At 38.2% G+C, this 22,577-nt stretch overlaps 1 protein-coding gene across 3 annotated transcripts in view; it reads left to right on the top strand.

Moving 5' to 3' along the window:
* The window catches only part of LRRC4C (leucine rich repeat containing 4C), a 1,215,829-nt gene that overhangs the window by 775,241 nt on the left and 418,011 nt on the right, over positions 1 to 22,577 (top strand). For all 3 annotated transcript variants that reach the window (XM_059140139.1, XM_059140132.1, XM_059140125.1), the window contains one exon: positions 1,834 to 1,964. The gene's annotated coding sequence lies outside the window, so the exon portion shown is untranslated. The remainder of the gene's footprint in view (positions 1 to 1,833; positions 1,965 to 22,577) is intronic.

Here is a 22,577-nt window from a genome sequence, read left to right as displayed (position 1 = left end):
TGTTCAATAATGAGTGCACGATTTTGGCCAAGATAATTAACCTCTTTTTATTCTAAAAACCCGGGATAAAACAAAACCAAACAAACAAACAAAAAATAGGAGGGATACTACTTTCTACCTTGCATTTGAAGAATTGAATAAGGTGAAATATCAAATTTTTGTATATAACCCACCACCCACTAGGTCACTGATAAATATTGGTTTTCTGCTCTTCCTGGCTGTTCATGAGGGAGACCATACAGAACAGTAAAAATAGCAGAAGATCCCTAGTCAGGGAAACCTGGAATCAAATGAAAGCTTTGCAAATGTTTGATATACCTTAGCGCAAAGTCTCCAGTACCTCTGAGCTCCTGTTTCCTCATCTATAAAATGAGGGAGGCCTGGGGTTTATATAAGATGATGTATGTAACGAACCCAGAATCATACAGGACTGAACACAGAGCAAAGGGTCGATATCTCTCCCAGCCGCTAAAGAACTAACATTGAATGAACAATCGTAGAGTCCACTACAGAGACTGTGGGGATAAAGGGGCTCGTGGGTGTGGGAGGGTCCAGGAGAGATGGAGAGACTTTGTTGGAAAACAAAGCAGGCCAAGAATTGTGATGTTGAAAGTGACCTAGATAGTGTTGGAGCTTCCTAAGCTTCAGCAATGAACCTGTTCCACCTCATTACTCATTCCATGTACTTGCGAAGAATATGATCTACATATTTCAAAATAGATTTTTCACCTATAATTATCTATTCTTTGATTTATTTTAGTCACATTTAAATTCTGGTTAAGTTTTAAATAACTCCAAGGAATATTATAAGATTTTCATTTCAATTAAAAGGAGGCATAGGGCTTTTTAAAAAAATATGAAAAAAGAAGAGTTTTCAATCTTCATAGGCAGGGGGAAGAAATTTTAGAAGGTGGAATACATCCCAAAGTAAATTTTCAACCCATATTCAGGAAGTATCGACCCAGGAAAGTCTTTATCTTCATCAGGTCTCTCGCTTAGGGGTAGAACAGGTAATGTTTCATCCAGAGCTACACAGTAACTGAATGCAAAAACTGAAAATTAGGCTGTCAGCATAAATTTCATGACATCATTGCACATGTCTATTTCTGTGTTTTCCTATTTCTCCCTTATCAGAGATATGTGAAATGCACATATATAGATACATATATGTGTGTATATGTGTATGTATAATTGATACTCATGTATCCTATATATACAAATTGTGTATGTGTGTGCATGGGTATAGAGAGTGTGCAAGGAACAGACAGGGAGGAAAAGAGAAACTTCTCTGAGAGATCGTTAGCCCCTATCCTAAATTAGCATAATGCTTGATAACGCTCTCTAAAATGGTTTAAGCCAATGTAGCTTTTAAGAATGTACATTTTATGCCCAGTCATATAATTATTCCCACGTTGAGCCCCTCTAAAACAATCTCTTCCTTTGTTTGACATATTTGCATAGAGTCCCTCTCTATGGTTTCTCTCTGTTTCAGTCCTGGAAGCCCAGACTGTGAATAATAAAGTAGCTGAGGCTGTGCCTGGCTTGCAGAATTGCCAGTTGAGAAATTGTAATTTGTATTGATTAGTAAATTTACCCTCTTCAAAGGCGTATCAGAAAGCCCCACTGGAGTTAGAGTTTCTGCTGTATTAGTTCAAGGGCACTCTTGAGAGAAAGAATGTGTTTTCAGTAAGATTAAGTCCTCCCTCTCAAAGAAGAGGAAGAATATCCTACAGTGTTGCTTAAAATAGTCAGCACTCTCTCAACCAAAGACAAGATACGCCAGGCAGAGCTGGCTCACTTTTTCTTTTTTTTCTTTTTTTTTTTTTTTTTTAGGTACCAGAGCTGCAGTTTGCCTTTCTCTGGATCGCAACCTTGGAAGCAGTCCCCAAGTCCCAGGCTGGGAAACAGGAGAGTGGCCTGACACCCTGGGAGGGTAGAGATGGCCTGACTGGAAGTTTCAAGAGGTGGGTATTGGTGCCCCTTCTGCTGTTTACTTAGAGCGATAAATGCACTGAACGTTGGCAGGTTGTTGTTTTTTTTAAATTTTTATTTATTTATTTGACAGTCAGAGATCACAAGTAGGCAGAGAGGCAGGCAGAGAGAGAAGGGGAAGCAGGCTCCCCGCTGAGCAGAGAGCTGGACATGGGGCTTGATCCCAGGACCCTGAGATCATGACCTGAGCTGAAGGCAGAGGCTTAACCCACTGAGCCACCCAGGCCCCCTGGCAGGTTTTCCATATGTAAAAAGACAGGGATTTCTAGCACAGTATGGGAGGAGCACAGAATGGTCTAGGTACCTTTTCCCCCTGCAGGCTTTGCCCACATGATTTGCTTTGCTTGGAACATTGGGTGATTCCCTAGGAGTGGTCTCCAAACCAGCACCATTGACAGCACTTGATCCAGTGGGAATGTGTTCATTATGCAGATTCTCAAGTGCACCCCTTGAGAAGCTCTAGGAAGGGGGCTCAGGAAATCTGTTTCTGCCATCCCTCTAGCTGATTCAGATGCCTCTGAGATCTACTGCCTTGTGTTGCTCCGATTTATGCCTTGCTACAGAAAAGTTTCTCTGCCCTCTGCCACTAGATCAGGCTCCCCTGTCATGGACTGTGTCGCCACTTACCATTTACAGTTAAGTGTGTGAGTATTTAATTGCTCTGCAAGGCCAGGTGTGTGTCTGTTTTGGCTCATCATTGTACAATCATCCAGCAAAACCCGCCACACAATAGGCACGTAATAACCATTTGTCATTTTGACAAAGCTAATAACCTTCAGACACTGCTTAAACTTGCTGAGACTTAATTTACTTCTCTTTCAAATGGGTGCAATAAAACATACCTTGGAAAATGGTATGTTTCCTATACCATTTTCTATACCAAATAAGTAAACTAAGAGATTATAAGTTCAGATCTCAGTCAACAAACTCCGTGTCTTTAAGTGTGTTTCTGTGTGTGTGTATAAATTTTATATGCATAAAATATATACATATGTATTTAAAATGTTACTTAGTTTCTCACTGGAAACAGTTTTGCAACTGGGTGTCTTATTTAATCCTAGATTCCCTTGTGTTTCCTTCCCAGCCCTGGGGTGAGCCTCAACTCCTATATTTTACAAAGTACCATAGTGATATAGGGTAAGTGTAGGGAGATATTTAATCCTCCAATTTTAGGATATAGAAAGACCTGCTGCGATGCTCCTATTCTCAACCCATTCTTATACCCCTTCAAAATCCAACTCTTTCTGCTATTTCCATGATTTATTTAGTTGGGGACTATTTTAATTGTCATCACTTTAGGGGGATGTTCTACTGGCTTCTAGTGAGTACAGGTCAGTGATGCTACAGTGGACAAGTCTGCCAAACATCCTACAGTGGACAAGTCTGCCAGCGCCATGAAGAGTTAACAGGTTCAAAATTTCAATAGTACCATGCCTCCCTAGAGGTACCCTGCACCACATGAGGCTATGTATCAAGTCATGTGAAATGTGGCACAAAGGAGGTGTTTGATAAATGAGTTTTTACTTTAAATCTTTGGTTCTTCCATCCCTGTTACCTTTGCAGCCTTGACCAACTGGAGGGACTTCAGCAGTTCTGTTCTGTCTCTAGCTTTAGCATGGAGGACCAGTGCTAGCCTCCAGCCACGCCCTAGTGAGCATGTTTTCTTGCCACACATCTGAGTTGTTCTTCCTGTCTTAAGAGCTTTACATTTTATTCTCTCCTTTGTCCTGATGGCATATTAATGTATTAGGCATCATTGAGTCCCTCTGGACTAGAGAAAAAGTGAAATTGAAGTTTGGCCTTGACTTCCATGTATTCACAATTACATGAGAGAAATATACTCCAAAGATACAGTGTGGTGGGTTTGGCTCAAGAACTAAGTACAACATGCTGAGGAAGCAGGAGAGAGGACCATGAATGCCAAGAGAACATCCACATGGTTAGGACACAGCTGGCCTGAGCCACCAGGATGGAGAGAAAGAGAGGACACTGAGTTGCAGCGAGTAGGAATTTTCAATGAGAAAAATTTGGGTTGGGATACGTCAGGCAAGGATATGAAGCAGCCAAGACCCAGAGTGATAAAGATGATTAGAGGTAGACAGGCAAGGCACAAAATGTGTGCATCTCAGTGCAACATAAAATCCAGAGCCTCGTGTTCAAAATGCAGGAAATGGATACTATGAAATGTATTGAAATGTAAGACTCGTGGGATGTTGGGTGGCTCAGTCAGTTAAGCATCTGCCTTTGGCTCAGATCATAATCCCAGGGTCCTGGGATTGGTCCCACATCAGGCTCCTTGCTCAGCAGGAAGCCTGCTTCTCCCTCTGCCTGCTTCTTCCCCTGCTTTGGTTGTGCTCTCTCTCTCCCTGACAAATAAATGAATAAAATCTTAAAATAATAATAATAATAATAATAATAAAATGTAAAATTCTTTCCTTTCTACTACAGTCTCTCCCTTGAACATTTTTGGTGATTTTGCTGTTGTTTATTATTACAGCAGCTGTGCTATATAGTCAAACAAGTAGAACTAAAGAGTTAGTAAGAAGAGTGAGGTGGTTTAGAATGTGTGGAATTGCACGGGTGTGAAGAAGAAAGTCAAAGGTTGGACATTTCAAAGTATCTGCCATTTGATAACCTCAGGTGGGAGTTTATAGAATGGGAAAAACTGAGTGGAGGAGAAAAAGTGAAACTGAATAAGGGAGTGGAGAAAGTACCAGGAGAAGAAAGTTCAGCTCGCCAGACGGTATTTTGAAAAAAAATGCTGTGGATTGGATTAAGTCTGCCAGTGACTAAAGTAGGCAGCCAATTTATTTTTTCCTTATAACATTAAATATTTTTAAGTGTAGAGAGTCACTGTTTAGTACTATCTGCTGATTACAAAACATGTATCACTTGATAAATCTGGTATTATAATTCTGCAGTTGTAAAATCAATTAAAAATTAGTTTGAACATGGAACAGAATTCTAAAACCTTATGTAAAAGTATTATTATTTTTCATATTCCCTGTCATTATCTAAGGATCTGCAGGAATATTTTTACACTGTAGAAACACTAGTATACACACTTCTCTCTTTTTTTCCCCAAATTAACATTATCTACAAATAGTTCCTGTCTCAAAGCATAGTCTTAATCTACATCATGTTTTATGGTTATATAATTACCCATAGAATACATGGATCCCGATTTTTTAAGCCTTTCCCCAATGGGATAACCAGGTTTGTTTTCTCAACCTTCCTCACTAGATATGTATATATCCACAAATAAAATTTCAGGAAACTTTAATTTTTCACACATATAACTTTATCCTTCTTTTTGATATTTAAGCCCTCTTTTGCAGGATATTTTATTGGGAGGCGGCAAAGCAACTTACTATTCTTCTTATATAAAAATAAAACCGAACTTGCGTAAATTATTATTCACAGGATAAAAACATAACAAAACAAACAAATAAGAGAACAAACTCTAACCCAGCTAAGAACAAAGGCTAGGTTTAAATTACAGAGAGAACCCTGCCAGCTGATGACTAGTCTTTGACAACAATTGTATTAAGGAAAATCACCAATATCATCAGAAACATTTCTAAGAAAATAGTATGGTCCAAGGCCCTGAAGGTGTTTTCATTGTCTATTTTATAAAAGAGAGCTCCAGTTTTATAGAAATGAATTACTATAGAATTTGCATTGAATTATAGTTTTAACTGGAACTTCTATACCTGAATGCATGGCCATTTGATGGAACAATTGTCAGTTAGTGTAATTAGCCAGCTTAAGTTTAGTAAAGGACGTGGCCATGCCTCAAAGAAGACTGTTTCAGAGAGAAAGCAGAATGCATTCAAAGGAATGAAAACAAAAAGACCAGGCTTGATGCATGAAGGAGGTAAACAGTTTAGAAAAATATCAATATTACTTGTTTGCACAATTATTCGCTGGAACACTATCTTGGAGTACAAGGTCGTATTTAAGTGGCAATAATACCTCTGAAATAGTTCATTTAACAAAAAGAAGCAGTATTACTGAGTCCAAGGTAGCTATCAAAACTTGTTTCACTACTTCAGAATGCAGTATTGAGAGGGAAAGCTTTAAAGTGAATGCCCATTTATCCAGTTCAAATGAAAATCCTGTTTTTCCAAGTTGAGATTTTTGAATTGGGCTCTTATCAGTGCCATAAATTTCATCAGTGGCAATTCTTTCTGAAGTACTGAGCTATTCAAGATTTGGACATGGAGGATTCGCCTCTTAATGGTGAATGTACATCTGCATTTCATTGCAAAGATGAAATGTCACCGAGTTATGCTATGCAGAAGGTGGGTGTATTCATTCATTTATTTATTTATTTCTGGTTATGGATATTTACAAAATGAAGAAGATAAAGATTATTGCTGATGCATTTTGGGGATAGGAAATTTCAGATACATTCAAGAAAAGAACATATATATTTCATGCTTGGAGAAGAACTTGCAAAATGCAAGGATTTTATATTGTTTTCTTTATGCTCTATCCCTTTTTTGTGCTTCAAAAAACAATGGAAAAGCAGTAATGTGAAAGTGGTGGTCTTAACACTTAGAATTTTTCCACTTAATAAAAAAATGCTAGAAACTTTTAAGCATGAAGAAGGAGGAAGGGAGAGATTATTCCAAGCTCATATATATTGTTAAGTTTCTACCTAAGTTTTTCATCTGCTGTTCTGAGGTTTGGCCATGATCCTAAGAACACTCAAATAATTATTAAATAGATAACGTTTATTATCCAAACATTTACATAATTATAATTGTATTTCTCCTTAGGAAAAAAGAAAGATCAAGTTGGGTCAGCTTATTAAATCAGACATGCTCTTTCTATTCACCTGTCTGCTGGCAACTCCAAAGCGAGAAAATAGGGTATTTTTCTCCCTAAAAGAGCTGGCCCTTAGCAGAAGTTTATTTTTCTTTTTCCTAGTTTATTGAGATATAACTGACATATAACATTGTGTGAGTTTAAGGTGTACAACAAGTTGATCTGATAACATGTATATTGCAAAATAACTACCAAAATAGTGTTTGATAGCATGGCCATCACATAATTACCATTTCTTATTTCTGATAAGAATATTTAAGATCTGCTGTGTTCACACCTTCCAAGTAGAGCATACTAATACTATAGTATTAACTATAATCACCATGCTGTACATTCAATCCTCAGAACTTAACTATAATCACCATGCTGTACATTCAATCCTCAGAACTTAATTGTCTTATAACTAGAAGTTTGTACTTATTTAAAAATTTTTAAATTTTTTATTATTTTATGCTAGGCACCATATAATACGTCATTAGTTTTTTGATGTAGTGTTCCAAGATTCATTGTTTATTTATAACACCTAGTGCTCCATGCAATCTTAACACCCATCACTGGGTTCACCCATACCCTCACTCCTCTCCTGTCTAAAACCCTCAGCCTGTACCCTTTGACCACCATCTCCCCATTTCTCCCACTTCTCAGCCACTGGTAATCACCTTTCTACTCTCTATTCCTATGAGTTTGACTCTTTCATTCTACCTGTTAGTGATAACGTGTAGTATTTGTTTTCTCTGTAAGCAGACTTTTTTTTTTTTTTCCCCCTTGCCCATGATAGGAAAGGATATCTCTGCTTGGAACTGAAAGGCTTCTGAGGAAGCTCTGTGTTTCCAATGATATCACTGAGACAATGACATGAACAAATCCACAATCTTGTGCAAAGATGCTGTTCTTGGCCTTACCGTAGTCATAGTGCTTTTACTTATTCATTCTGTAATCTTGATAATAAGATAAAATTTCATTGGGATTGCAGTTATGTTTACTAAGATATTAAAAGCAATAAGTGTTCATTGATTGAAACATGGAATTTTACCTTTTTATGACTATTTATATATATTATATATCATGTTAAAATATAGAGACAGATATTTTGGTATATATATATATGTATGTGTATATGGTGGTATACATATATATACATATGATTTTCTGTAGGTATATATGATTCTCTGCATATATATATATATATATATATCACAGTATACATATATATGATGGTATATATAGATATGAATCTGTGTGTGTGTGTGTGTGTGTGTGTGTGTGAATGATTCTCAGTTCTAATAGCTTCTGCCTTAGTCTATTTTATTTGGGGAAAGACATGAACTTTGGTTGACATTGGGTCCTAAGCCACTACCCAGGATCAGAAATCCCACCACATAATCTAGGCCCCTTACCTATGAGCTATATCAGTTAGCTTCTACTGCCTAATAAATTGCCTCAAGCCTACAGGCTTAAAATAATAAATACTTATTTAGCTCACAATTCTGTGAGTCAGTGAATTGCACTGGGATTAATTGAATTATTAGTTTTGTTCACTTGTGCATTTTGGTCAGTTGGTGAGTCAGTATGGAAATGAGGCTGGATATACAAAAATGAATAGAATAAAACATGGGACGTCTACTTAACCCAGCCTTCGGTTACATCAAGAAAGACCTCTTTAAGGAATTGCCAATTAGACTGAATTCTGAAAAAGTAAAAACAAGTTTATAGGGAAAATAAGTGGAAATGGGCTACACAAAATATTTGAGGCAGGGAGAACAGCAGTCAGAAAGAAGAGAAACAAGAAAGAGCATGGTACATCTTAAAAAATTGAAAGTATTATGTTTCCTCAATTTTATAACATCATCAGCGCATCATCCATTCCATGTTAGATATTTTGGGGAGGGTGTTACTCTAGAATCTATGGTAAACACCCCGATTTTCAGAAATTATAAAATGTGAAGCAAAGAGCCATTTATACGTCAGAAAATGAAATATTTCAGTAGAGGGGGTTGCTTGGGAATGAAGAAGAGTAAGGGGTGAGGATAGAGTCGTCAACAGGGACCCCATCAATACACTTACATCCCAGAGCAATGGGATAATAAGAAGGTAGTGGCTGGCTTCAAGGAGAGGGCTGTGTTCAAATATGAGTCAAAGAAACATTACTCACTACTACTCACTATCTATGAAGCCAGTATCATTTTATTTCTCAAATCCTTCCACTTTGAAACACACACACACACACATGTTCACACACACTCTAGAGAAGCATGTTTGACCAAAGCAAATCTCTCACTCCCCTTTCCCTTAGTCTTGGGCATCGCTTCAGCTATCTTTCTGCACCTGGTCCTCAACCGGTCTGCCAATCTCAGATGAGTTACTGTGATTGATGTGAACTTCGGGCAGAAGGCAAAAGGAATAGAGGGGTCTTATCTACTACTTTCTTCTGGGGGGGGCACTCTTTTTGGAGGATCACTCCTTGTTGGCTTGGAGAGTCAACTTGTCCAAATACATAAGACATATAGATAATGGTGGAGAGGAGCGGGAAGATGTCAACTGGAAATAAGCAGCAGACAACATTTCGCAATGATGGAAATACCCTAAACTGCACTGTGGTGATGATTGTAAATTCTAGAAATTCACTAAAAAGCATAGAATTTTTAATACTTGCAATGGGTGAATTTTATGGTATGCAATTATACCTTAGCAAGACTTTTTTTTTTAAAGACCACAGTAGCTTGTTGCTGTTTAAGTTCTAGATATTTCCATAAACCTAATTTTAATGCTTACCTAGAATATGTACTGTATTTTCTATCACTTTGTCTATTTTGGGCTAACTAAGCCAGTGACTTCAAAACTAACACACTTTTTAAGAGATTTATGTGATAAGAGACTTTTTGTCCAAGGAGTTTGGGGTAGACAAGAACACCACTAACAAGGGAATATGAATCATATACTTACCATGGATGAGACTCTCTTCTAGGTGCTGATTATTTAGAAATGAACAAAACAGACCATTGTTGGTCCAATTAAAATTGCACCTTATAGATTTATTGATTCATTTTTGACATTTATAAAATATCTGTAGAAAGTTTGGACCTAGGTTGCCATGTGTACTATTAAAATTGCTATCACCTCTCAACATCCCATTAAAAATTCAAGAGCCAAGAGGTTTTTTTAGTGGTGGGATGTGGGAGAATTAATCTCTCTACCACAAATGAAATTTTACTTTTAATCTTTTTCATTCTCAGTGTGTATTTGTGTGTGTGTGTGTGTGTGTGTGTGTGTGGTGCTCAGGTAGAAAAGTAAGAAGCAAGTCATTTTGTGACTAAAAAATTATTACGCATGGGATTATCTTCTGTAAAAGCATCTTCAACCTGGTGGACAATAGATACCTGTAGCTGGAGTGAATAAAAGTAAAGAGATCTAGATTTTAAATATAACTGAAATGTTAAAAGGTTACATCCTTCCCCAGGTATATTCCCTGATCAAAAATACTTTGCCACACATATGTAAAGTTTCCCTGTGTTTTACCTGCTTACCAGGGGGGCCATATGTTGGAGGAAAGTTCAGATACAGGAAAGAGAGATGGGTTGAGAGAGAGTCAAATCCTCACCTAAGAAGCAAGAAAATAAAAGATCATGCAGTTTAAGAAACTTTGGGAGGTTTTAGAGGATATAGAATAGGTTTCTCAAAAGCAGCACCATGGCCATTTGGGGTCAGATAATTTTATTTTCTTCTGAGGGACCGTACCGTGCATTGTAAGAGGTTTAACAACATCCCCAGTCTTTACTGATTTGGTATCAGTAGCACCTCCCCCCAGCTGTAACGATCAAAAATGTCCTTGAATATAGCCAAACGTCCTCTGAGGGTCAACATCACCTCTCTTTGTCCACTCTCCCTACCCTGCACCTGTACCAAATTAGTGGTGTACCGTGAATGGTGTTATCAGGTCATAAAGTAACTGTGTGTCCAGGTTTGCCTGAAAAAGACCTGGCTTATTCCTGTGATCCTGACATAGTTATTAATAATGCCTGTTTCCCTTTCAAAATTGCCTCTTTGTGGCATAAAGTACATGAACAGTCTAATAATAGAGTACCTTCCCTTAATCTGCACTGTAGTTTTATGGAACAATAGAGAGGTTTTTATAGGTGTTATAGGTTCTCAGTGATTGGAGAGATTGGCTTTTCCATAGCCCCGCCCCCATTTTTCCACCCCAATAAGGTCAAGTAGCAGTTGTCTTTTTCAGCTCCAGGTTAAGAGTGTTAGCTTTGGTTTGCCCACATTCTAAAAATCTCAACATGCCTTTCTCTTAGTGTCAGGCCCTGCTGTTTGGCTATCACGGTGGAATTGTTCTGTGTATACAAATGTACATTAAATACATTGAGTCTTTTTTTCTTTAGAGAATTGAGCTGTCATAAAAGCTCCTTTTGGGGACCCCAGAAGACCTGGGCAACATGTCCATTTTCAGGGATCAGCCAGTGCCCCTAAACACTCTTGAAGACCAACATAGTGGTTATTAAAGTGAAGGCAGTAGGAGAGGCAAGACCAAGAATTAGGAAAAAAGAACTGGTCTAGGAGTACGCATTTCAGTCATAAAAGCAAGACAATGACAAAAGGTCCTGATTCCAGACATCAGCTACTAGACCCATCCATCAGCTTGGCTGGACAATTTAGGAATAAAATGTCAGTGGTTGATACCTGCTGTCCTCGAGTTTTTCTGGCAAAGAACCCTCGGCCAGGAGAGCAGTTGCTAATCCATTCAGATATTTTATCATCCTTCATCCCTCTATTGAAGACCTTTCCGTTACTTTGTTTTCTTTATAAAATTAAAACAGACAATTCCCAGCGCCATATTTCTCTGTCATTTGCTTTCCTGCTCAGCAGCAGAAAAATAAAGATAAATTGGAAGAAAATACAAGAAAGTGAGAATGTGTCTAAGAAGGCTGTGATTTGTCTTCAGTGTGAGCTATGTTGCGTGTGATTTATCAGGATATAATTTTATAAGAAGGAAAATGCACCCATTGAATGAGACTGGGTGGAAATGCAGCCACATTTTGCAATCTGTCCATCTACATGATCCAGCCCATGGCTGTGGGTGGTTTTTTCCACGTGTTTGTTAGAGTGGTATCACTGAAGAATATTTGCTTATTCCTAGAAATATGTCATTCTTCTGATACTGTTGTTTTCCACTGATGAGAAAAATTCTGTCTTTTCAGTCTCCGGTACATTGTGGAATATCCCAACTTAGATCTTGCATAAGACCAATTCTTTATTTTATAGAAGAAATCCAGCTAAAGAGGCTTAAATTCACGCAGCTAATTAGTAGTACACTTCAGACTAGAAATCAGATATTTCTATACCCACTTATAGGCCCTTTCCGGTGACGAAAATTGTTTCTAGTAAGATAATTTTGGAGGCCTGGAATTATAAAGACATCGTGATGGACACATCTCAGTTTGCGTAGGACTTACAAGCCTTCATACCAAAAGTCCCATCTCCCAGGAAATCCCTCAGTCCCAGGAAAATCTGGACAGTTGCTTAGCCTATGACACGCACTTATTTTATGTTCTTTCTGTCTTTTTCATCTCACTGTCGCATAACAATTGCAGGCTAGAAGACTGAGATTTTCTTAAGCTGTATAGTGTTTGCTTTTTTTATTTTTTTTCTTCCATACCCTGTGCTGCAAAGGGCTGATTTTATTGCCATGGTGCACATGAGAGGCTCTTGCCTTGGGCTCCTACTTTAGAGGAGAACACTCTCCTCTCCTTTGACCATGCCCCAGTCCATGGGGGAGAGGAGTCTTAAGCCCCCACGATGTAGCTTTCTAGATGGCATTCCAGCCCTCAGGGACCCAAGAGGTGATGTGAACCCTTCTGGGGGCATGTATAGGCCTCTGTATGCACATCAGTTTCAGGGTGGCCAAGAACAGCTGTTTGCAGGAGCCTGGGAAGGAAGATGTGGAAGGAATTCCAATACGTGAGTTGAGCTGCCTGTAGGTCTGTGTGCACATCTCCCCGTGATGTAGGAAGGAGCCGGGTGAAAACAGAGGGAGGTAAAGCCTGGACTTGGAGCCAGCTCCACCTTCCCCTTATCCCGAGTTCCTGCCCTGATTTCCAAGGCTTCTGAGAATTCTAAATTTAAAGCCTGCCTTCTAGATTATCATGAAGGGGCATTTGTCAAGAATAGGAGGCTTGCACACATTTTATCTCACAGTTGGTTAGCTTGATTTATAATTTTAAAGTATTTATCCATATGGTGTTTGGGTTTGCATTTGTACTATTGTCCCAGCTCTGCAACTCTTAAGGGGGAGAGCTTGACTGCCGCCTTCCCTCAGGTCACAATTGTTCCTGACATCACCTCTAGATGTATTTAGAAATTTTGGCTCTCTGAATAGCATAACAGTCAAATAAACTTATGGTACATGAGTACTTGCAATGCCTACTTTATTTGTCAAGTTTACAGGGTCCATTTTGTAGTCTTCTGGACCCTGCCACTATTACCCTGGCTTACCAGTAGCTCCAAGCAACTGCAGCCAGAGGGAGACTTGGTCTGCTGTCTGGAATCTCCTTTGTAAAAGCAAATAAAGAGTCTCGTCCTAGGCTAGATAAAGATAGGACTTGTAACCTTGGGATGGACACAGCAGAATCCGTTGAACTACATTTCCCTGGGAAGACTGATTTTTTTTTTTCCAGCATAGTTCAAGTGCAAAAAAGATATTTTATGGTTTATGTTACACACATAGTTTCTCACACACATACTCTCACCTTTCAACTGTACACATTGCTGTGTCAGTAAATTACCGGGCTATTTTAACACAGAAGCCAAATCTCATAAATTCAGATAGAAGCATTAAAAAAAAAAAAAATCTAACAAGTAGCCATTCTTCCCTGAGCATGTGTAATGTACCAACTTTGTGCTAAATAGTCTACAACCATTGTCACTGTTAATTCTTACAACAACCAGATAACTGTGTGGTTCGATTATACAAATGGAAATATAACTAAAACAAACAAACAAACAAAACCCAAAACTCTGTGACATTTGTGGGCAATGAGAATCAGTGTGCATTTTAGTTTTTACTTTTGTAATTTAAACATATGTAATTCAATGTAACACATTTTTATAATTGAAACATAAGCTTCCTATTTGTATCCTCATTATACAAATGAGGAAACAGAGAGGGAGGCAGCTATAAGGGACTCTTAGCTCTAGGGAACAAAGTGAGGGCTGCTGGAGGGGACGAGGTGGGCGATAGCGTAATTGGGTGACGGGTGACGGGCATTAAGGAAGTCATGTGATGCAATGAGCATTGGATGTTATATGCAACTGATGAATCACCACATTCTATCCCTGAAACTAATAATGTACTCTGTGTTAGCGGAATTGAATTTAAATAAAAAGTTTAAAAAATAATAAAATAAGATGAGAACCTGGAGTAGGGGCAAAACCTGAGGTTTTAGCATGTGTCTCTTGTCCAAGTTGCCCTCTGTCAAACCATTAGTCAGTTCATCCAGGAAATATCTACTGCAAACATTTCCTGTGTTGTGGCCTGTACTAGGTCTCCCCAATGTGTTGGGTAAATGGACAACAAAACAATTATTTATGAAACTTACTATCATCTGGAAGACTTAGGATTTGGGGCAAAATTAAAAGAGAGGCATTAAACTCCGATCTAGTTAAAACAAATACCTTCAAATATTTTCAGGCAGAGTCAAAGCTGGAGCTAAGTCTAAAAGAAGAAACAGGTATTATCTTAGACTGACGGAAGGAGGACAAATTTGTCTAACAAAGGGAACAGCATTCGCAAAGTCATGGAAGTGTAAAAGTTTCTGGGAACCTGTAGAGAATGACAGTTACTTTCCTGTGGCCAGCTATGGTGGAGGGGGGTAGGGGTGGGGAGGGCAGTGGTGTGCTGTAAAGGAGGAACAGGTAAAACCAGAACATTTTTTAAAACACTAAGAACACTAACAAAAATGTCTGTGATCTAGAAAATACCAGTGGATTTTGCCTTTCTAAGTTAAATAAATAAAGCACCACTGCAAGAAGAAATCTTCTTTTATAATTCTAATAATAATAATAACAATATTATTATTATTATTATTTTATTGTTCAGTGTTCCAAGATTCATTGTTTATGCACCACACCCAGGGCTCCATGCAATCCATGCCCTCCTTAATACCCACCACCTGGTACTCCAACCTCCCACCCCCCTCTTCCATAACCCTCAGTTTGTTTCTCAGAGTCCATAGTCTGTCTGCTTCGTCTCCCCCTCCAATTTCCCCCAGTTCACTTTTCCTTTCCTTCTTTTAATGTCCTCTATGTTATCCCTTATGTTCTACAAATAAGAGAAACCATATGATAATTGACTTTCTCTGCTTGACTTATTTCACTCAGCATAATCTCTTCCAGTCCCATCCATGTTGATATAAAAGTTGGGTATTCATCCTTTCTGATGGAGGCATAGTACTCCATTGTGTATATGGACCACATCTTCTTTATCCATTTTTCTGTTGAAGAGCATCTTGACTTGCAAAAGGAAATCTTGAAACCTTACCATTCTCTATAATATCCTAAAGATGGAGAAATGAAACCCTGGATATAGTTAAGTGACTTGCATCACTGAGAGCTAAAACTTAGTAGAGTGATATTCTTCTGAATCCTCAATCCCAAGGCTCAGGGCACTAATAACCACCCTGGAGACCCTTGTTTTATCTTACTTTAACTAACCAAACAATTTCAAGTCTAATTGCAGGCTGGGTTTTAGTGAACACATTTTTGTAGAGGATCAAATGAATGTGGGTAGACTGGAATGAAGGCAATTATCTATTTGCAAAAAATATTTATAAGCACCTCATTTTCGGTGGTTATCTCATTTTTAATGTAAAATACGACTATAATGATAAATATTATTTGCATCTAGAGTGTGTTTTTTGAAAAGTAATCAAACGGTTATGTTAAAACCCAAGACCTTCAGATTTCCTCCCCTCCCCGGTATCTCTGCCCACATTATATATCTGCCATCCCAACTATTCTGGTCCTATTTCTAGGACCAACCCTAACCTTATATGGAAGGGATTCAGTTTCAACATTTGAGATTGGCATCTCAATTTAAATAAACAGGCTTTTATCTTATTCTCTAAATCCAAACCCTGATTTCCGTTCTGATAAATGGGCCCTCATACTATTATGTAGCTCTGTCCTTCCCTTTCAGGTCCCCTTTTAAGATGTATTCAGCTCTAAACCCCAGCCCATAATTGAACTCCACTTCTTTTTCTATAGATACTGTTGGTCCAGTCGTCTTGGATTGGCTCATGGATGAGCCCTTTCCTTCCCGAGGCGTAACAAAACTTTGACATACTGAGTTATCATCTACTGTTTCTTCCCAGCAAATACTGAGACGTATTCATCTGGATGGACAGGGATTAATTCTGGCACCTTTTGATTAGTGTATTTTAAAAAAAGATTTTATTTATTTATTTGAAAGAGAGAGAGAGAGAGGGAGAGGGAGGGAAGGAAAGAGAGAGTTCACAGAAGGAGAGGGAGAAGTAGGCTCCCCACTGAGCAGGGAGCCCGATGTGAACTCAATCCCAGGTCCCTGAGATCATAATCTGAGCTGAAGGCAGACACTTAACCGACTGAGCCACCCAGGCACCCCTTCAATTAGTATCTTTGAAAAAAAAATCTATTTCACATAGTAAGTTAACTGCTACTGCTTGTGCTGCCTGTATTAAAACAGGTAGCACACTTCCTATAATATAGGACATGATAACCTTTTGTTAAGGAGGGAAATATGCAATAGTAGAGACTAAGGGAGAGATCAGGAGATTGTGTGGTGAGACTCCTTCAGGAAGAAGTTAGGGTTCCAGATTTTGGTGAAGTAGCCAGCTATTTAGGGAAAAAAAGCATCTATCCAAAGAGCACAGAGGGATCACTGATCTAGAGGAAGGTTCTGTTAGCCAGGTGATTTGGAAAACCTTTTGGACTCCCTTTATTCTTAAGATGGGGCTTCTGAATCTATCCAGCTCTCACTCTTCATAAGAACCTGTTGTCAAAGAAACCTGAAAGCCTCACTCTGGGAAGATGTCCTAACCCACAGGAAATATTTAAAGATCTATAATTGTCAGGAATAACAGATGGAAACATAATATAGTGGAAAGGTTAGGATCAGATATTGTTTTATTTAGAAAGAGCCTCTGAGCTGTTTCTAATTATAGATAAAACAAGACAGTATACAGAGAGATCATTCAGCTGGAAGTCAGGAGTCCTGTGTCCCAGTCATATCTCTCCATGCATCTGATTCTAGAAGGTGCCCTTGACTATAACAGCCGAGCTTTCTGCCCTCAGCATGTTCAGCTATATCTGTTGGTGGGAATTAAGTGCTTTAATTTTTTTTACAATCTCATTCACCTGAGAATTCTATAATATGAGGGTATATGAACATTCTTATAAACACGATAAGTCAACAGTGAAAGTCACAGACAAGGAAAATATAACTAAAACAAACAAACAAATAAAGCCCAAAACTCTATGACATTTGTGGGCAATGAGCATCAGTATGCATTTTAGTTTTTATTTTTGTAATTTAAACATATGTAATTCAATGCAACACATTTTTGTAATTGAAACATAACAGTTTCCTAACTGGATGCCTTATTTCCATTCTCATCCTCCTGTAGTCTTTTATCTGCACAACAGCTGGCATGTTCTTCCTAAAGCCTAAGTAAGATCATTATATTCTCTTTTTTAATCTCCTCCCCATGAAGCCCTCTTGCTTTTAAGACAATAGCCAAGCATCTTATGGTGGCCTCTACGACTATCTCTGGAAACAAAGCCCTGCTACCCATCCTGACTTCAGTGCCTGCAACTTGTTGCTTCTTCAGAAAGTTTAACTACAAGAGCATTCTCTCAACCACTTGGCTACCCCAAAGTCATTCCTTATTTAGGATTGTTACACATGCTTGTTTTTCTGCCTGAGCTGCTTCCTCTGGTTCATCCACATCATTCAGGTCTCAGCTCCACATCTTTGCAAAGAAACTTCCTCCAACCCAGCTAATGGACTGCCCATTGTTGTGTTCTACTTACCTTGATCCCCTCTCCCCCCACCACAAAACATCCACTTTTAGCTCATTGGATATTTTTGGCTTGATGATTACTGTCTTCTCTCATCAGAATGTGAGCCCCATGCTGACACAGACTTTATCATGTTTACTGAGGTATCTTTAGTGTTCAGAGTAGCTCTACACATGGTTATCCTTCACAGATTGTTCATTAAATGAATGGATATGCCCATGGAAGGAAATTAAACTCTAACAATTCAGCACAGATCCTATGTGTGCTATTTATAGAAGCCATAATTAAATATCCTATATCACTATCATCAATGCAGTTTTATTCTACTCTAATTACATATTCATGAGGCTCTTTAGGTACAAAAGAGGTAATGTTAGTGACACTGTTTACATACTGGACATCAGAATTTATAATAGTAATTCCAAGCTATATAGTTCTTCATCAGCAGAAAAAGGCATCAAACAGAAGAAAATTCTATAAAACGCTGTGTTAGCAAGTGCAAAGATATTTCTTGTCTCTTTTTAAAAATTCTTCCCTTTCAGGGTGCCTGAGTGGCACAATCAGTTAAGCATCTGACTCTGTTTTGGCTCGGGTCATGATCTCAGGGTCACAAGGTCACATGCTCCATTCCCAGCATAAAGTCTGCCTGGGATTTTCTCTTCCTTTCCCTCTGCCCCTTCTGCTTGTGTTTTCTCTTTCTAAAACAAATAAATCTTTAATTAAAAATATAATAATTCTCTTTTTTTTCTATTTCATAAATCAGATATTTGATTTCATGCTATCCTTTTCTTGTATATTCAATATTCACAATGGCCAGTAATACCTCAATGAGCTCATTTAAATATTTGGGATCTTTGGGGCACCTGGGTGGCTCAGTGGGTTAAGCTGCTGCTTTCATCTCAGGTCATGATCCCAGAGTTCTGGGATCGAGTCCCACATCGGGCTCTCTGCTCAGCAGGGAGCCTGCTTCCTCCTCTCTCTCTCTCTGCCTGCCTCTCTGCCTTCATGTAATCTCTCTCTGTCAAATAAATAAATAAAATCTTAAAAAAAAATAAATAAATACACAAATAAATAAATAAATATTTGGGATCTTAGAAGATAAGAGGGGAAAAAACCATTGTTAGAGCAGATATTATAAAGAAAAAAAATCAGGTTCCAGAGAGATAAGGTGGGGAATAAAATAAATACATAGCAAATAAATACATAGCATAGCTACTGTGGTAGAACGAGAGACAGCTCCATATCCTGAATGAATGTATAATTCCCCCAAAACAGACATACTTTTTAGGGACTTTCTTCACACCTTAATGGTGATGGTGTTACACGTACCTCTACAAGAGAGAAATCCATCAAGGTAGAGGGACGTATATAACCACTTTACATAATCTAAAAGTACAACCAGTATATTTTTAGAGTGTTCCTGTGCCATAAGCAGCATCAGCATCACTGCCTGACTGTCCCCGGGCCACGTAGCACATGACAGTCACCCATATTAAATAGGCTTTGAGTCAGGCACAGTTAAGTCTTCCATACACAGAATGCTCGCCCTTGCTGCCACAGTGAGGCTGGTCTCATGTAATTTAATTTGCAAGGATGGAATTTTTTCCCAGTATGAAAATGTTATGTGCTCAGTCCAAAAATTTGAGAACTTCAAAAATGCATAGAAAAAAAAAATAAAACCTCAGGTATAAAGATACTACCCGTACATTGTTCTATTTTGGTACATGCCTTTCTAGCACTGTTACATGTGTATAGATATATGTGAAGATTTTTATCATATATATGCATATATACATGTATATATATGTTTGTGTATATACAGTCAAATATACAATATGTTCTGTCATATGTACACATTAATATGTGTATATAATACATAAATGTCATCTATTTATATACACATATTTTTATATGATATTATCATATTGTACAAACTCTGTTGTAGCTAATCTGACTTATTTTTACTCAGTGTACATTTCCTATGTATCTGTTCCTCAACAACATAAATTTAATGATTGCTTATTATTCCACTATATATATATATATATATATGTTGTCTTTTTTGACTACTTTTGATTGCTTCAAAATATTATAAGTGTTTGATATTTTAAAAATCCTATTAGCACATATAGAATAAAAGATAGAAGTCCATTTTCATTGAACCATCAGTAAAGGGGTTGTTGAGCTCATAGTGATCACTTTTTATCAGTCATTATGCCAGAAACTACTGGTATATCATTTAATCTTCAAACATATATGTAGAACAGAGAATGTTATTCCCATTTTGCAGCCAAGAAAACTGATGATGTTTTACAATCAAAAAAATATAAATATACACATACTCTCATACAAGCACACCCAAACATTATATACACCCATATGCAAATACTGAACAAGAAAGGGAACACAAGCAAGAGAAGTGGCAGAGGGAGAGGTAGGCTTCCTGCTGAGCAGGGAGCCTGATGCAGGGTTTGATGCCAGGACCCTGGGATCATGACCTGAGCTGAAGGCAGACGCCCAACAACTGAGCCACCCAGATACCTCTGAATGGGAAGTTCTCCTAAATTTTGTCATATTGCTTTTAAGAGTTAATAAAGAAGGTCAGGAAAGATTTTTCAGTCTGTTGTAGTCACGGTAGTTTTGTAATTCTTTAGGAGATGCAGAACCATAGACTCTCAAAACTATCTAGGTAGGATACTCAGTTTTTTCTAACTTGGCTCTATTGTTTTATAGATAAGAAACTTGGACTCAAATACTCATGTTTATATCAGTTTCAGCACCTGACTGAATTCAGGCTGTGTTATAACATCCTTTGTTTCTTGATTCATTCGCTCAGTGATTATCTATTTAGCACCTACTGTGGACTGAACTGAGAAAGGCCCAGACTCATAAGTAGACCAAATTTTCAAGAACTTGTCATCTCTGAGACCAAGATAGACTCTTTTCTGCACCAAGTCTGTATCAGGGTATCATCTCCGTAGGAGGGTCATTTGGTTCCATTCTTCCAACTTCCCCTTCCCTTATTCTATGTTCCCTTATCCCACCTCCTCAGAGTTGACTGACTCTGTGGGTTACTATACCTGTGCAATAGACATTGATAGATTTCCTCCATTGTCAGTGTGTGATTCTAGGGTGGAGATATTATTACATCCTTCTTTCTTGGCTAGAAAGTGGATATTCATTGTGATCCAGGAAGAGTTTCTGTTCATATTAATCAATTCTTCCAAATCCTAAGCATGACTCAGTAGCATCAGGCAAATCAGACTGTGGTAAGTGCTGAAATAGAGATTATATTGACTATATAACAAGTTACCCCCACATTTAGTGGCTTATACCTATAAACATTTATTATGTCATGGTTTCAGCAAAGTAGGAATCCAAGCATGCCTTAGCTGACTCCTCTTACTCAGGGGCCCTCATAAACCTGGTATGAAGGTATTGTCTTGGGGCTGTGATCGCATCAAACCTTAATTGAGGAGGATCCACTCCCATGATCACTCACCTGTTTGTGGCTTTTGACTCTAGACTCAAGGGACTCACATCCTCTCAGGCTGATGGTTGAAGACATCAGTTCTTTCCCATGTTGCTTTCTTCACTGGACTACTCATAATATAGCAGTTTGCACCCCAGAGTTAGGGGTCTGACAGAGTAAGTTGACTAGCAAGATGTAAATCACAAAATTTTTGTAACCTAATCTCAGATGTGACATTCTACCACTTCTACTATATGCTGTTCATTTGAAGCAAGTCATTGACCTCAGCACACTTTCAAGGGCAGGGGATAACACAAGAGCAAAAATACCAAGAAATGGGGATCACTGGGATCCATTTAAGAATTTGCCTTGCACGAAAATAAATCGAAGAGAAGACTAGTGAATGCTGACTCTCCTCATTATCCACCCCCCCAGGTGAATTCTACCAAACATTCATTCATTCATTCATTTTAATTAATTAGTTGATTAATTAATTTTTATTTCAAGTTATTTAAATTCTAGTTAGTTAACATATATGGTAAAATTGGTTTCAGGTGTAGAATTTAGTGATTTCTTAGTTACATATAACACACAGGGCTCATCACAAGTGCTCTTCTTAATACTCATCACCCATTTAGCTCATCTCCCACCCACCTCCCTCCATCAACCCTCAGCTTATTCTCTATACTTGAATCTCTTGTACTTTGTTTCTCTCTTTTGCCTTCCCCTATGTTCATCTTTTATTTCTTAAATTCCACACATGAATGAAATCATGTGGAATTTGTCTTTCTCTGACTTATTTTGTTTAGCTCCATCCATGTCATTGCAAATGGCAGGATCTCATTCTTTTTGATGGCTGAGTAATATTCCATAGTGTGTGTGTGAGCACGCGTGTGTGTGTACCACTTCTTCTTTATCCATTCATCAGTCAGTGGACATCTGGGCCCTTTCCATAATTTGACTCTTATTGATAATGCTGCTATAAAGATTGGGGAGCATATGCCCCATCAAAACAGTATTTTGGTATACTTTGGGTGAATACCTAGTAATGCGGTGGCTGGGTCATAGGACAGTTCTAATTTTAACTTTTGAGGAACCTCCATAGTGTTTTCCAGAGTAGCCATACCAGTTTGCATTTCCACCAACAGTGTAAGAGGGGTCCCCTCTCTCTGCATCCTCACCAACACCTGCTGTTTCCTGAGTTGTTAATTTTAGCCATTCTGAC

This window comes from Mustela lutreola, chromosome 1 (genome assembly GCF_030435805.1).
Source record: "Mustela lutreola isolate mMusLut2 chromosome 1, mMusLut2.pri, whole genome shotgun sequence".
Lineage (NCBI taxonomy): Eukaryota > Metazoa > Chordata > Mammalia > Carnivora > Mustelidae > Mustela > Mustela lutreola.
The sequence above is the reverse complement of the archived record's forward strand: the minus strand, read 5'-3'. Positions and strand labels throughout refer to the sequence as shown.